General features: G+C 43.5%; 1 protein-coding gene across 7 annotated transcripts in view; it reads left to right on the forward strand.

The window, feature by feature from the left end:
• CMKLR2 (chemerin chemokine-like receptor 2) overlaps positions 1 to 14,473 on the forward strand; it is a 75,032-nt gene that overhangs the window by 20,884 nt on the left and 39,675 nt on the right. For 3 of the 7 annotated variants that reach the window (XM_082397155.1, XM_082397151.1, XM_082397156.1), the window contains 2 exons: positions 5,591 to 8,386; positions 13,202 to 13,353. The gene's annotated coding sequence lies outside the window, so the exon portion shown is untranslated. The remainder of the gene's footprint in view (positions 1 to 5,590; positions 8,387 to 13,201; positions 13,354 to 14,473) is intronic. The other 4 variants (XM_082397159.1, XM_082397160.1, XM_082397157.1 and 1 more) reach the window with 3 other exon arrangements.

Below are 14,473 nucleotides of genomic sequence, written 5' to 3' on the forward strand. Positions count from 1 at the left end.
AAGAGCCCACTCTTGGTCCCCCTTCCTGCAACAGCAGCACTCCACTCAAAATCAGATGACCAAGTCTTTTGCCTTTCTTCCCACCCCCCACCCCCAAAAAAGGAAAATCCAATCAAGGCCACCCAGTAGGGAAAAATACGTTGGTGTCATCCCACATAAGCTTCCACCATGCATTAGAAATGTTTCCTGGGGCTTCCCTGGTGGTGCAGTGGTTGAGAATCTGCCTGCCAATGCGGGGGACACGGGTTCGAGCCCTGGTCTGGGAATATCCCACATGCCGCAGAGCAACTAGGCCCGTAAGCCACAACTACTGAGCCTGCGTGTCTGGAGCCTGTGCCCTGCAACAAGAGAGGCCGCGATAGTGAGAGGCCTGCGCACTGCGATGAAGAGTGGCCCCCGCTTGCCGCAACTAGAGAAAGCCCTCGCGCAGAAACGAAGACCCAACACAGCCAAAAATAAATATAAAAATAAATTTAAAAAAAAAAAGACCTAAAGAAGAAATACATGGCGAATATCTTTAAAAAAAAAAAAAGAAATGTTTCCTTCATCATGGAATCGAAAGTGCCATGGGCCAATGATGGTCTGCTGCCAGCACAATGGTGGTGTGCAGCAAGTGCTCAGGACTATCTGTGAGGCATAGTTGTTCCAGCAGTGCTGGAGAGGATGCGAGTGACACCACCAGCCAGGAGCCTATGTGCCAAGAGTAAGATGCTCACTCAGGATAGCTGTCCCTTAGTAATCAGCAAAATTTTTTTGGAACTGAACTTGGGTCCTCTTGTGTGCTGCGCAACAAAGCCAACCTACCGACACCAGACTGTGGCGAAGGAAAATACAGGTTTATTGCAAGGCCAAACAAGGAGAAAGAGCAGCTCTTTCTCAAAAGACCCAAATTCCTCAATAGCTATCAGGGCATCATTTGGGGTGAGGGTTGCAGCTCGTGGAATTTCTTCTGATTGGTTGGTGGTGAGGTAACAGGGTGATGTTTAGGGAATTTTAATCATCAGGTTCCAACCAGTCTGGGTTCTACATGCTGTGGTCAGCATGTAGTCGCCATCCTGCACCTCGGTAGGGGTCTTAGTTCCTGCAGAAGGACTCAAAGATATACATCAAAAAAAAAAAAAGATATACATCAGATTGTTATGTAAATCCCTTGAGGAGGAACTAGCACTCTGTTTTATTGCTGAACATTGTTTCAACTATCATTACTTTTCTTGTTTAACTGCTTTTCCTTTGTTTCTGCATTCCCTCATTTCTCAAATTAGTAACTGCTTGAGTCTGCTTTTTGGAACTGGGGAAAGGCCTAAGAGACTAATAATGCCTTTTTTCTACAAACAAGACATGGGAGATGTGGAGGGGCTTTTGTACCTGAGAAGGCCCCGCAGGGTTCTGCTTGGTTTCAACACCCCCCCCCCCATTTCTTTGATACTTCTCAATCCTGAGGGGAATACATGGGTGGGACAAGAAAGGGAACAAAGTTTTGGATCAAGTGATTAGTCATAGACTCAACAGGGGGAGTCCGTCTCACCCTCATAGCAGCTGCCTAATACCGCCTCACTGAAATAAACCTCTGCATCAGCAGTTCCACGGACACTCTCAGGGACAGAGCCTGCAGTGAGCTATAAAGCAGGAAGAGCTGTTTTTCTATCCACTGGAAAATATTTCTAAGACAAAGCCTGGTCCTCTGAAGCATCAGCTAGGATTTTATGCCATGGGCAAGTTCATGGCATTCCTGCACAGTGGGGCTCCGCAGAGGGAAAACTGGGAGAGCCAGTACTTTACCACCGCAGTTCCTGAATTATGACATCGAGATTAAGTCAGATAACAAATTCCAGATCCTGTATGAAGATGGGGAAGGAATTCCTAATATTCCATTATGATTGGTTCAGAGTTTCCAGGCCTGGACTGCGTCAAATTTCCCAACCATTTTATTTGCCTTAAACATGTTCTTTGGGACTTCCCTGGTGGTCCAGTGGTTAAGAATCCGCCTTCCAATGCAGGGGATGCGGGTTCAATCCCTGGTCAGAGAACTAAGATCCCACCTGCCTTGGGGCAACAAACATGTCCTATTGTATAGCACAAAGAACTATATCAGTATCCTATGATAAACCATAATGGAAAAAAGTATTTTAAAAAAGAATGTATATATATGTATAACTGAATCACTTTGCTGTATAGCAGAGATTAACACAACATTGTTAGTCAACTATACTTCAGTTTAAAAAACAAATGTGAAAGAAGTTTTCTTCCTCAAGGGAGGGCGAAAATCCCACCAAAGGTCTAGAGCCTCAAAATGAAACCTATGGGCATATTCCAGAAGCTTGGAAACTACTTAAATTTGGGGGGTGGTTGAGAAAGAGGCTACTAATTTGGCATATGTATCAGCCATGCTGTGGGGAGTTCTCCTAAACTGACTTAGCGGGATTCTTGCTAAAACTAGATTTTGCAAGAAAGAATCCTTGTTGAAGAGAGGGTTCAGGGGAGATGGCGTAAAGTTTGGTCAAGCAAAGAATCTTTGTCAATATATACATATAGACACACACATACACACATGTAGATACATACACACACACACACACCCTATCTTACTGTATGGTCAGACCGCTCAAGATGGCTGTTCTCTTGCTCTCTGTACATCCTCTACCCTACCAGTGTCTGCTTCATCTATACCTTACTCACATGACTGACGTTCCTGTGCACTTGCCCCAGGCCCCAGCTAGAGATTGTTGTTGTTGTTTTTTTAATTGGGGTATAGTTGTTTTACATAGAGATTGTTCTTACCGAAGGGACAGTGAGGGGCATGCCCCTCTGCTGGTTTCCCTGGTAACTAATGAACCAACCTAATGTCAATTCCCCCCATAACTGGCAATCTTCCCTTCCCCTGGGTGTGAAGACCGCCACCATGTGCTGCCCACAGTCTGCAGCACACAGTGGGATGTCACTCCAGGACCTTGCTTCAGACGTGTAAGATCCCCCATCCATTAAACCACTGATGTCTCTGTTGCTGACTCCAGGCTCTTTCTTTGGTCTTGAAGCTGAGCAAGTGCAGGCCTTGTAGGCCTGCAGAGTATAGCCCAATACTTACTCAAAAAGTAGCATACTGTAATATAGTTCTGGACCCATCTTTTTTTTTTTTTTACTGAAATTATCTTGCTGAACACTCTACATCAGTATGTAGAGATATTCCTTTTTTTTTTAATACATTTATTTATTTATTTTTGGCTGCACTGGGTCTTCGTTGCTGTGCGCAGGCTTTCTCTAGTTACAGCAAGCGGGGGCTACTCTTCGTTGCAGTGCACGGGCTTCTCATCGTGGTGGCTTCTCTTGTTGCGGAGCACGGGCTCTAGGTGCGTGGGCTTCAGTAGTTGTGGCACGCGGTCTTCAGTAGTTGTGGCTTGTGGGCTCTAGAGCGCAGGCTTAGTAGTTGTGGCACACGGGCTTAGTTGCTTCCACAGCATGTGGGATCTTCCCAGCCCAGGGCTGGAACCTGTGTCCCCTGCATTGGCAGGCGGATTCTTAACCACTGTGCCACCAGCAAAGCCCCAGAGATATTCTTTATTCCTTTCTCACCTGCAGAAGACTCCATTGTATGGAGGTGCCATAATCTCTTTGATTTAGGTGTGTCTCCTATATATAGCATAGAATTGAGTTAGCTTGTTTTTTGGGTTTTTTTTTAAACTTTGGGTTTATTTATTTATTTATTTGTTTATGGCTGTGTTGGGTCTTCGTCTCTGTGTGAGGGCCCTCTCTAGCTGCGGCAAGTGGGGGCCACCCTTCATCGCGGTGTGCGAGCCCCTCACCATCGCGGCCTTTCTTGTTGCGGAGCACAGGCTCCAGATGCGCAGGCTCAGCAATTGTGGCTCACGGGCCTAGTTGCTCCGCGGCACGCGGGATCCTCCCAGACCAGGGCTCAAACCCATGTCCCCTGCATTGGCAGGCAGATTCTCAACCACTGCACCACCAGGGAAGCCCTAGCTTGTTTTTTAATGTCATAAAACAATTTATAACATTAGAATGTGATTACCAATTCTACACTATCTATGTATGAACTATCTATGAATGGCTGCCCTAGAAAATGTTTCCTTCCACTTAAATTAGGCCATTGTTTGGATAAGCAGGACAAAATGCTAGGAAAGCAGTAGTCTTATGTGCTTTGCACATCATCTTGGACACTGTGGCTTCACAAAAGACGTCTCGTGACATGGCCAACAATTTTCAGAGAGGCCTGTCTCCTAAGTCCAGTGAGAATAAACTTAAGATGAGATAAATATACATTGACTGGGAGCTGTCTCCAACATTTTATTTCTCTTTTATAGCATAACTGAAAAGAGTATGATGCTAAACCAGACTGAGCCAATTAAAAAAATTCTCCTCAGCATGTGAATTGTGACTTCACTGAGGGTTTTTGGCAATGACCGTCTGTCTGAAAGTTTCAAAGTCACCCATTAATTACATGGGCCACCACAGGTTAGGGAGACAATCTCTGTAGATGTTTCCACTGTTCAAAAACACACAGAGCCACTGAGTTCATACCTGTTCTGTGTTGTGATATGCTGGTTGTATGACCAGCAAATAGGAGTAAAGAATCAGGCAATGATGAGCCAAGCTCTCTGGCCCAGGCACAGCTGTGCTTTTCTGAATACACATCCTACCTAGACATAAACTATGACATAATCAGTTCAGAGCTTAGATACAGGGTACAATGATACGTTTTCTCTCACAGCCCAGAAACACAACATCAGGAGAGTACAATTTGTTGCCTGGCATCATCTTTGAGTAGAAAGTCACTCCTTTTGTGCTTCCAGACTCAGGAAACGTATTGACCCTCCTTTATGACTTATCTTCTCAATCACTCTTGAGCTGAAATCCTCTTGAATAATGAATTTATCAGACCAAAAAAATAATGATACATACTGTCAACTGATGAGCTATAAAAATAATTGTCCCTGCTTTCTACTCCAAGGACAAGGCAAAGTTTTCTCAGGCTTGATTCCCTTTGGGACAGCCCTATAATGTTAGCCACTACAAACCAAATAATCACTACATGCCAGGGACTGTATTAGGCAAATCAATTTATGTGCTTTCTTTCTTTTTTTTTTTTTTCTTTTTAATATGAAGCAGCCATCCAAGGGTTACCAACTTGTATCTGACTTATCATTTTTTATTTATTTAATTTTGGCTGTGTTGGGTCTTCGTTTCTGTGCGAGGGCTTTCTCCAGCTGCGGCGAGCGGGGGCCACTCTTCATCGCGGTGCGCGGGCCTCTCACCGTCGCGGCCTCTCCCGTTGCGGAGCACAGGCTCCAGACGCACAGGCTCAGCAGTTGTGGCACATGGGCCCAGCTGCCCCGCGGCATGTGGGATCCTCCCAGATCAGGGCTCAAACCCGTGTCCCCTGCATTGGCAGGCAGACTCTCAACCACTGCACCACCAGGGAAGCCCTGTGCTTTCTTTCTTTTTATTCCATCTTTACAACAACACTGTGAGGTATATTCCCAAAGTTTTTTGTTTGTTTCAAGACAAAATTACCCAGGTTACCTCACACGATGAGACTCTAATATAATTATAATGATTCCTTTTTTTTTTTTTTTTTTAGCTGCACCACATGGCTTGTGGGATTTTAGTTCCCCCACCAGAGATCGAACCCAGGCCCTCGGCAGTGAGAGCGTGGAGTCCTAACCACCGGACCGCCAGGGAATTCCCTATAATGATACCTCGAATGATGAAGTTAGCATTATTTTTTAAGGATTTTAGCATGGTGTTGCGTATGTGAGTTACAATTTGGTTTGGCAAAATATAATAAAATATAATAACAACAAACTCAAAGTAGTAGTGACCCAAACACATAAAGGCTTATATTTCTAATGAACAATAAGTTTGGAGGTGGGAGATTGTAATACAGCTTCAAGAATTTCCAGGCTGAGGTCTCAAGGAGTCTAGGCTTTTTGTAACATCTCTCCTGCACTTTTCCTTCCCTTATAGTTCCTAAAGAGCTGCTGAATCTTCAGTCATTTGGTCGATCTTCCAAAGCATACCTCCAAAGCAGAGCCAACTTTCCTTGAAGCCCCAGCCCATGTTTTCTACATAAATCTTAGTGGTCATTCTCAGCATCCATGGAAGCTGGGAAATGTAGCGTTTTATCTGGATACAGCAACAACATTCATTTCCTAAATAAAATTGTGGTTCTGAAGGTAAGAAAGAAGAAAGGAATGGATTTTGAGGAGGCAGTTGTGGTCCCTGCCACAAAGTGGGTAGGTAATAATAGCACTTCATCAACAGGTTGTATAAGTGAAAAGCACTTTGGGCAATTCATAGCAAGTAATAATAATAATAATATAAACGTTTATTGAGACCTTACTCTTTATGTGCTTTACTATACTGTCTTATAGAAATCTCACAACACTCTGATGTAGATAATATCATGATCCCCATTCTCCAGATAAGCCCATGGCACACGGGCTTAGTTGCTTCCACAGCATGTGGGATCCTCCTGGACCAGAGCTTGAACCTGTGTCCCCTGCACTGGCAGGTGGATTCTTAACCACCGTGCCACCAGGGAAGTCCCCCAAAATAAAATTTACTGAATTATGTATATGTAATTAAAAGTCAGAATAATCGTTGCAGGAAGGGGGACCAATTCCAGGGCCTGAGATTGGGCTCTTGTCTAACACTTGGAAATAAATTGTCCAAGGAGACACACTTGGTGACAAAGCAAGAGACTTTTTTAGGAAGGGGCACCCGGGCGGAGAGCAGGAGGGTAAGGGAACCCAGGAGAACTGCTGTGCCACGTGGCCTGCAGTCTCGAGTTGTATGGTAATGGGGTTAGTTTCCAGGTTGTCTCTGGCCAGTCATTCTGACTCAGGATCCATCCTGATGGCACATGCATTGCTCAGCCATGATGGATTCCAGCGAGAAGGATTCTAGGAGGTTGGTAGGACATATGGACTGGCATCTCCTCTCTCCTTTTGACCTTTCCTGAATTCTTCTGGTGGGTGGTAGCTTGTTAGTTCCTCGTTCCTTACCAGGACCTCCTGTTGTAAGATAACTCATTCAAGTGGTTACTATCATGCCTGGCCATGGCAGGCAGTTTCAGTCAGTGGTTCCCCTAACATAATCACAGCAATATTTTTTAGAACTTAAAGATTTTAAAGAACTTAAAGATTTTTTTTCACTTGTTTAGAATTGCTGGCACACAGTGATCACAAAAAGCAGAAGGGCTTTAGTTGGTTTTATTACTGGTTTAAAATTCACTAAAGACAGAGCTCTCTATTATTGTCTGCACGGGGCAGATCTCTTCCATTGCTCTTCCTTTTCACCCACGACTGTTCCATAGTTAAGCTAGTTAAAGCCGGTTTTGTTGATTTAATCATATGTTATAATGCAGTCAGGTTTCAGAAGGGAAGCACTGGGAATTCATATTTTTTAAATGACCAAACCTAAAATTCCTTATGCAATAAAAATGATTGCCCAATGACTTACCTTTCTGTGTATGCAATTGTCCTAAACTGAAGAAACTCAAGGGGAAAAGAATCGGAAAGGGACGTGAGGGTTGCAAGTGCGAACTCCCAGAAGATCCAGATGAATGCGGTCCATGAGTGAGTGAGTGAGGCAGGGGAGAAAAGTGTCGAAATGGAAAGAAATGCCCTGCCGGAAGTGGCCAGGTGGCATGAGGCACAGCCCCTACTCAGCCTCATCCAAATGTATCCTTGTGGGATGCAGGCCCATGGTTACCCTGATCTGGCAATTTTTTCATGAGGAGCCAACAATCCGATGTCTATGTAAGATCCCTTGATTTTTAAATGATGAAAATTAATTCAAACTCTAGAAAACACTGTGCACTGCAAACAAAACACATCTGCAGCTGCAGTACGCCCGCAGGCTACCAATTTCCTAATGAAAAATGCAAGCAGTGACTGAACCAGCTACGGAAGCCAAGAAAATATGCTTTATTCTTCGATCCTTTTCCTTTCCCCAAATGTGACATTTTAGAAAAATCCGGATACACTTATATCGTATCCATAATCTGCAGTTTAACAAGAAAAGCAGCATAATTAGAGTAAATAGTTGGGAGTGGCCTGAACGCCCAGAGCCCTCCTTTCTCTTGAGTCAGAGCCCAGGATGGTGTCACCCAGATGCCTGTTAACTAAGTGACATACACCAGATTTATTTAACCACTGTCAAACCGCATTTTTTTTTTCCCTAGGGCAATAAGTTAAAAGATTATTTACCTCCCCTGGTTACAAAAAGAGGAAATACTTCTTCCAAGACTCAGGGTAGCTGCGGCCAGTTCTCCCGGAGAAATTATTTTACCACAAAGATTCAGAGCGCAGAGCCCGGAAGCCTTTGCCCACCAGCCTCCCTGCCGCTGCACTGCATGGGCAACTTCTGAGAGGTGAGTGTTTTATTAGCCTCCAAAAGTTTCAGGCCCTGAGCATCTGAGATTGATAGTTAAGAACATCATTCTAAATCCCTGTATGTAGATTTCATTTGATTTGGCATTTGGCATATTAAAAGAGAAGGTGTTTTTCAAAAAAAAGACAACAGTAGAAGCTGTTCCCACCCCCCCTCCACTTCCACAGAGAATTAAAGCTTTGTGTATCTTAATTAAAAAGCTATTTGCTAAATCCTTTAACAGAATTTCTAAGTATCCTCAAGGTTGGGTTCCTGCAGGGGTCAAACAGAATTTAAAGCAAGAATTTGAAGAAGGCTTTGTCCTCTGTGCCCATTAAGAATTCTCTGGTTTAAGTTGCATGGAAGCTGCCCTGTATGGCCAGGTGGGCATGGCTCCTCTATGTGACCTCCCAGAGACACGGAGTCTGCAACTGTGAGCCCCGAGGAAAAGCTTTGCATGGCCCCAAGCCTTACTGTTAACCCAGTAAAGACCCCAAAGTCTAATCTCTGACTCTGTCTACCGCAAAGAAACAGGCCTAAGAAGGGCATTTACACATGAAGACAGTCATCTCCCTGTCTAAGAGGAAAAAACACTCAAAAGAAGTGAAGTCTTTCCCTTTTTCACAAATTAGTTTCTTTTAAAAGAAAATGTCCATCTGTATCATATTATCTCTTTTCTAGTGGTTATGTTCTGGGTCAATTTTTTTTTCTTTCTTTTTTTGCAAACAACAACAAAAAGATTAGAAATGACCATTAACAAAAACCAATATGACCTGATTATATTCTCCCAAATGTCTATTTCTGAAATTTCTATCATCAGAGTATTCAGGTGTCTGGGGCAAGTGTGCTATTTTAACATCAAACAAGAAAAGAAAAGAATAAAGATATTCTTGATCATATCAAAAGATGGGAGGCCAAGTTGCTGACCCCAATTTTTTCTGGAGGGGTTGGGGTAGGGAGAGGGGATGATCATCTTAAAATTACCCAATCCATTCTAACTACTAGAGCTTCACTTGATTAATAGAAAGCTTGTCTTTTAAAATGGATTCTCGGGACTTCCCTGGTGGTGCAGTGGTTTAGAATCCGCCTGCCAATGCAGGGGACATGGGTTTGATCCCTGGTCCGGGAAGATCCCACATGCTGCGGAGCAACTAAGCCCGTGTGCCACAACTACTGAGTCTGCGCTCTAGAGCCCGTGAGCCACAACTCCTGAAGCCTGCGCGCCTGGAGCCCGTGCTCTGCAACAAGAGAAACCACCGCCATGAGAATCCCATGCACCGCAGCAAAGAGTAGCCCCCGCTCGCCACAACTAGAGAAAGCCTGCATGCAGCAACGAAGACCCAACGCAGCCAAAAATTAAATAAATAATAAAATAAAATAAAATAAAATGGAATTTCTTCAAAAGAACAACTTTCTAACAGTGAAATTTCTAGCATCAGTGGAGAAAAGCTATTTTTAGAGAAAGATCCCATTCCCCAAAACAATATGATAGAGGCACTGTGTATCTTCCCCTCTGAGCCCAGCTGGCCCTATAGACCTGCTTATACACATGTGCCCCTCTGGAAAGACCCCTTGAAACCCTGACCACATGAGGCTTCGGAGAACTTGCAGTGATTTAGAATGTGCTGGAACCGTCCTGAAAGCCTTACATTTGGCAGAAGTCATTCCTGCCCCTTCCTCCTAGTCGCTCAATTCTGGAAACCTCTCTCATAACTGGATAGTCTAATAGTTAAGTGTCTTAAGAGCATGGTGTTTGGAGTCAGAATGCTTAGGACTGAACTCCAACTCTGCAATTTGCAAGAGAGGTTCTCTTAACAGACCTCCAATGAACGGACTCACCGGCTTAACCAATGCAGGTAAGTTATGTCTAGCACACCTGAGCACTTCAGCTTTAACTACTTTTGAATAAAGGATCAACTATAAGGCAAGCCTTAGGATGTCAGAGGGAGCTCCTTAGACACATAGCAGACTATAGACTATAGGGCTGATTAGGAGAGAGATTTAATGCCCTTGATTTGGGGGGCCCAATTTCAAAGCTAAGTAAACTTCTGTTACAACTCGGTTGTTTTAGGTGGTAGCTAAAACGTAAAAATAAAAAGGCTGACATATTTTCCTGGGTTTCAGTGTGGGCTGTGCTTAAACTATGCTTGGCACACAGTAAATGCTTGTGAAATGTCATTTCTTTTGTCTTCTTTCTCTGTCCTTTGCTACTCAATGCTTCGCACTCCACTACCAGAAAATAAACCTAAAGCCATATTAAGTAACCAAAACTTCCTGCAATTCTCCTCAAAAATGTCTTTTATGGATGAAATTGTGCTTTTGTGTGATTACAGAAGACAGCATATAACTCTTAGTAAATACTAACATAGCTGATGCCAAGGGGTGGGAACTGGTGACTGGATATCACCTCCAGCAGATGGTTTACTGTGACCTCCTTCACCAACTCAGATAACACTGACAAGAAATATGCCCTGTTTATTAATAGTGATTATTTCTGTGGAATCAAGGGACTAGGGGCAAATGTGGGAGAGTGTTCATCCTTATGGTGCCGAGGGATATTTGCAGTTTGAAAAAGCGTACCCACTCCCTCCCCCAGGGTTATTCCGGTCTGCTCCCACCCCACCCTCAGTGGAGATTACTGCTTTTGATTTTTCTAGACTTTGTCTTTTAGAGGAGGAAAAATAATTTTCCTTCTACCTTTCATTGTTCCTGGCTAAGTACCCCACCACCACCACCCCGTAAAAAAGACAGATTAATAGAGGAAAAAAAAATTTTTTTTTTAATTTATTTATTTTTGGCTGTGTCGGGTCTTCGTTGCTGTGCGGGGGCTTTCTCTAGTTGTGGCGAGCCGGGGCTACTCTTCGTTTTGTTGCACGGGCTTCTCATTGCAGTGGCTTCTCTTGTTGCGGAGCATGGGCTCTAGACACGCGGGCTTCAGTAGCTGTGGCACGCGGGCTTCAGTAGTTGTGGCTCGTGGGCTCTAGAGCACAGGCTCAGTAGTTGTGGCACACGGGCTTAGTTGCTCAGTGTCATGTGGGATCTTCCCGGACCAGGGCTCGAACCCGTGTCCCCTGCATTGGCAGGCAGATTCTTAACCACTGCACCACCAGGGAAGCCCTAAAGGAAAAATTTTTTTAATTATGTACGTACAGGAGCCCCACTTAAAAGGTGGCCAGAAGATTGAGGATTATATTCCATCCTGAGCTAAGGAAAGGGATGGGGTCTGGGGCTTAAAGGTCAGGGAAGGCAATTCACCGGAAGGTGAAAAGTGGAAATGTTTGGTAAACACAGGCAGCTGGGTCAAGGAGATAAGTCAGATGAAGAAGTGTAATAGCTGTCTTCGGGATACAGACCCCTTTTCTCATGTAAATTTTCGTTACAAATGTAAGATTTCCCTTACAAATGGGTAACTTCTACTCTGTTTTCAGAGCTTCTTCTATGCCTGCAGTTCTTTAAAATAAACAGCTCAAAATAATTCTTCCTCTCCAAAGAGGCATATTTTGCAGCGGCACATTCTGCTAAGCCTTCAGCATTCACAGCAGTCAAATACAAATTGTGTGTTCTTCTGGCTGCTCAGCTAACAGTGTTCAATTAGCTTGCCTAACAACGTTTTATGACCTAATAATGTTCAGTTTCTCAAGCTGATGTTAGACGTTATGAAAATCACATTAGCTCTGCAGACGGACAAGCCAGCCACATCGAGGCTGGCTCCTGTCAGCCTCCACACATCTCAGCCCGTGAGTTTCTGAATTCTGAGCCCTGCTTCAGGTACACAGGCGTGCCCTCATCTGCCAGGGCCACAGATAAGATGAGAGCTAAGAATCAGACCTTTAATTTCCTCAAAGCCTAGAAAATTCTCAACCCACCTAAGTAAAGAAATAAAAATTAAAGTACATATTTAACTGGGATGAATTGGGTGATTGGGATTAACATATATACACTAATATATATAAAACAGATAACTAATAAGAACCTGCTGTATAAAAAAATAAAATAAAATAAAATTCAAAAAAAAAATACATACCTAACTAAGGTGTGATTCTGATTCTTCCCTATCAGAAATACACTGAAACCCAGGAAATAAAATCTCTCTCCTAATGAGCCCGGGCGCATTTGAAGAGCTCTCCTTTGACATTCTAAGGTTCTTTTCATCCCATCGTTGGAATGAAATTTTTTTTTATAAATTTATTTTATTTATTTATTTTTGGCTGCATTGGGTCTTCGTTGCTGCGCACGGGCTTTCTCTAGTTGCGGCGAGCAAGGGCTACCCTTCTTTGCGGTGCGCGGGCTTCTCATTGCAGTGGTTTCTCTTGTTGTGGAGCACGGGCTCTAGGCACACGGGCTTCAGTAGTTGTGGCACGTGGGCTCAGTAGTTGTGGCTCGTGGGCTCTAGAGCACAGGCTCAGTAGTTGTGGTGCACGGGCTTAGTTGCTCCGCGGCATGTGGGATCTTGCCAGACCAGGGCTCGAACCTGTGTCCTCTGCATTGGCAGGCGGATTCTTAACCACTCTGCCACCAGGGAAGTCTGGACTGAAATTTAAATTGACTTTTCATAAGCAAAAGCCCACCCAAACAAAGGAGGGATTGGTTCCTCCCCCATCACTGGTTTTCAGCCTGCGGCACTGCAGCCAACAGTAATGATTTCCATTCAAAAAACAAACCTCAGTTACACACGTGTACACACTGAGCAAAAGAATTTGTGCAGTGTGTTCATTGCTTACTTTTCTCCTGGAATACACGATGAATTTTTATGGAGGGTAGGAGAGGAAGGGAAGAACCACATTCAAGTGAAACCCAACATCCTTCTCCTCTACAGTGTCATTTCAAAAGCCAGATAAAAGCCAAATGAGGAGCCTGGGAGAAGAGTGTCCAACGTAGCTGTTCTGAAAACCACCCTCCATTTCATTCTGGAGCAGGGAGGTTTCACCACACATCACAAAAGCTTCTCTCCTCGCAGAAAATTAACTGGTAAGTGCTTTCTTGTTTTCCTTGAACTGCCGTGTTTGGAACTGACCTGATGAGGATGCCTGCAGATGATTTATTTATAAAGCAGTAATTGGACTAACTACCAGCTGGCAAAAAAGGAAAAGGACTCCTGATAGTTTATGAAAAGCTCTCTGTGCAGATTCATATTTTTGGTCCTGTCAAAAGTGTTTAGGAAGAGTGTAACAGGGTTTACAACAGCTGTGATTAAACCTAAAACACTGAGAGGACAGGAGGAGGTTGCTAGGGTAGGGGTTGGTAGGGCACAGTGAACTTTCAGTCATTTCCTCAGCATTTACCTAGCAAATTACAGCTCATAAATGTAGTGGTGACTCAGAAATGTCAAACATCATTAGTGGAAAGCCCACTGTAGTGAAATCGAGTAGGAGGAAATGGTACTCAAGATGAAAATTGATTTTGCCCTCCTTCAATTACAAGGCAGGAAGAAAGTTCCAAATTGAGTTGTACTGTGGCTTGGTTTTCTCCTCTCTTTTTAAAATGAATAGCTTGTGGCTCTTCAAAACAAACATTTCTTTGTTGCTGCGTTTTTGAAATCTCGTAATCAATTGCCTGTTAGAATAATTGGTATCTGGGCTCATCTAATGAAGGACAAATGGCTAATTGAAGGCGAGTACTTGGAAGAAAAGGTTCAGCTACCTTGACTGTTCTTTTGGTAGTCAGATAACTGGGAGCGCCAATTGTTTTTTGTCTGATAGTTTATCCTTCCCTCCAAATGAAAGCTAGTGAAAACCAAATGAAAATTTGATAATGGAACTTTCACCAGCAATTATTCTCTTAAATTGGCCTTTCTCACTTAAAAAAAAACTCATTCGCCCAAGCTTCCGCAAACTTGTTGCTAAATTAATCCACTAGTATGTTTTGTTTTGTTTCGTGAAAAAGTCAATGGGCTGCTCTTGAATCTCAGATTACCTAGTTCAAGTAATTCCTCTTTCTAAATAATTCTCATCATGTTTGCACTTCTTCCAAACACTAAATGATTTCTAAGTTTTTTCACGGCCTTTATTTATGATTTTACCCAAGACTTCTTAAGTCATTTAGTTTATAAAAGAATGTCATACATTTTCTGTGTTACTTTACCCCTGTC

This window comes from Balaenoptera borealis, assembly GCF_965194805.1.
Source record: "Balaenoptera borealis genome assembly, chromosome: 6".
Classification (NCBI taxonomy): domain Eukaryota; kingdom Metazoa; phylum Chordata; class Mammalia; order Artiodactyla; family Balaenopteridae; genus Balaenoptera; species Balaenoptera borealis.